The 2,570-nt window shown below is 42.9% G+C and overlaps 1 long non-coding RNA gene across 1 annotated transcript; it reads left to right on the top strand.

Annotated features, from left to right (window-relative positions):
- Positions 1-1,029: 1,029 nt before the first annotated feature.
- On the top strand, positions 1,030-1,682 carry LOC103592412. The gene is made up of 2 exons (XR_550660.1): positions 1,030-1,072; positions 1,208-1,682. It is a non-coding gene; the product is annotated as an uncharacterized LOC103592412 (long non-coding RNA).
- The last annotated feature ends 888 nt before the right edge of the window (positions 1,683-2,570 follow it).

Raw genomic sequence — 2,570 nt, 5'->3', positions numbered from 1 at the left:
TGAGTAAAGCCATTCTCACCCCTTGTCTAGAAACCAGCCAACTCCACAGCTTATGATGAGGGGCATGTCCCAGCTCAGAGAGTTTTGTGATATCCCAGAGGAAGCAAGGAGGACGGTGTCTCTCATCTCTCAGCCTGATGACCAGTGTGCAAAGGGCCAGAGTGGGAGACAGGATTTGGAGTAGAAGCCAGAGCATGTGGAGCTGAGGCAGGAATCGCCAGAGGAATGGATTTGTGTTGATTCTGAGGAAGTCCAAACCAAGAAGACTTTGTTGCCTTCCCCCATATAGGGTTGGGGGCCCCTTTTCTGGGTTTCCCCTTTCTTGTACTGACAAAATTTTGTGGGAAATGCCTCACTGTGTGGGAGGAGGGGAAAAGATCTGATCACCTTTACATCACTAGTGTTGCAAATTTCAGTCAGCAGTGGAGGGAAGCAGAGGTGAGGTCAGAGAAATGGCTGCTCTGGAGGATGTGTCTGGGCTGGCAGCTTTTCAGCACTTATGGGCACCCTGCAGATACCCATACGAGTTTACAGAGGTTCCTAAGTGACATCTTTTCCTGCTTCCAAGTACTGCCCAGGTTCCTCCTCCTCTGAAATATATCAGTTGCTTCTTATCTGGAGGATGTGTCTGGGCTGGCAGCTTTTCAGCACTTATGGGCACCCTGCAGATACCCATATGAGTTTACAGAGGTTCCTAAGTGACATCTTTTCCTGCTTCCAAGTACTGCCCAGGTTCCTCCTCCTCTGAAATATATCAGTTGCTTCTTACTACAGTCACAAGCTGCAGAAAAGTCCATTTTAATAAAAGCCTGTAAAACCACATCCTTAACTCTTGCCTGCGGGTAAGGATGGGCTTGCCTGTTGACAATCTTCTTGCTCTATTCTGACGACCTTGAATAAAAGTGAGGCTCAGATGGGGAGTAGGGGCTGCTTACAAAGAGCAGGACCTTCAGGCAAGGAGATCCTGTTTATCAGGCAGCTGCATAAAATGTTAGTGCAGGAAGCTCCCTTTGATGGTGTCTGGTCTTGCCCTTCATTCTACTGCTGAGACCCCGGAGGCTCAGAGAGAGAGGTGGCTGCCCAAAGCTGCACCACCCCACATCACAACCGTAACCAGGCTGGGCTCCGAGACCACACTTCCTACATTCCCACCCTGGACCTCGTCTGTTACCTTCTGCCTTACTGGTCCAGTAGACTCTTACGAGAGGTGGCTGCCCAAAGCTGCACCACCCCACATCACAACCGTAACCAGGCTGGGCTCCGATACCACACTTCCTACATTCCCACCCTGGACCTGGTCTGTTACCTTCTGCCTTACTGGTCCAGTAGACTCTTACGAGGAGGCAATGATTCAAAGTAAGTTAAGAGGACTTTGCACCATGCTGAGTTTATGATGATGTTAGAAAAGCAGGCAAGTTAACTTCCTTTCTCTGTGCATCTTTGGAAAAACAAAGGGCCTTTGTGTAATTTCTTGGAATTTGATTAACTGAATTAGTCTGTGTGTTGCTTTCTTGGTCATGTTATTTATAACTACCATCTTAATTTTTTTTTTTAGCTAAAAATATTTTTCCTTATTTTGTGTACTACATTATAACATGAAATTGGAATTTTAAAATAAGAATTTTATACTAAATTCAATAAAATCTGTAAGTGCTTTTACTCCAATACATAGGTGTAAAGTGTGTTGCCTTTTCTGTGTCATTACTGGATCCATCTCTAGTCTCATATTCAGGTACCCTGCCTTGGGAAGCTATCGACCATGTGCTTTAAGAACCCAGACATGCTTGATCATGTTCTGAAAGTCACATCAATAGAACTTAACATAGAGACAGAGGTTGGGAGCTAGTTAGTGGTGCTGTGTCTCATTTGTTCTGTGTTCATTTTTTTGCATATCTTTCACCTATCAAGGATATTTTAAGTAAATAGCCAAGATATGGAAACAACCTGTGTCCATCAACAGATGGATGGATAAAGAAACGTGGTATATATACATAGTAGAATACTGCTAAGTCATAGAAAAGAATGTCATTCATGGCAACATAGATGAGCCTGAAGGGCATTACATTAAGTGAGATAAGCCAGGCTCAGAAAGATAAATAGCACATGTTCTCACATAGAAGCTAAATGAGTTGATCATGTATATGTAGCGAGCAGAATAGTGGTTACTAGAAGCTGGGAAGGGTCGGGAGAATGGGGGGACAGTAGAAGGTGGTTAGTGGATACAAAATTACAGCTAGAATGTCCTTTCCGTTTGCTTGTTGTAACAACTTCAAAAAAAAGTATAGTAGCTTGGGGGGGAGGGGAGAGAGGGAGGAGGGCGGGAGGTGTCGGTGAAGGGCCATAATAATCATATACATTGTATATTGACAAAATAAAAATTAAAAAAAAAAAAAATTCAAATAGACATATAAAAAAATGATAAATATTTTCTACCATGTTATCTTCTAAAATGTTTGTAGCTTTGCATTTCCTATTTAAAAATTACAGCTAGATAGGAAGAATAGGTTCTGGTGTTCTATAGCACTGTAGAGTGACTAGTTACCAACAGTTTATTGTTTATTTTCAAATAG

This window comes from Galeopterus variegatus, unplaced genomic scaffold (genome assembly GCF_000696425.1).
Source record: "Galeopterus variegatus unplaced genomic scaffold, G_variegatus-3.0.2 Scaffold1143, whole genome shotgun sequence".
In the NCBI taxonomy this organism is placed as follows: Eukaryota; Metazoa; Chordata; class Mammalia; order Dermoptera; family Cynocephalidae; genus Galeopterus; species Galeopterus variegatus.
This window is presented reverse-complemented; position numbering and strand designations above follow the sequence as displayed.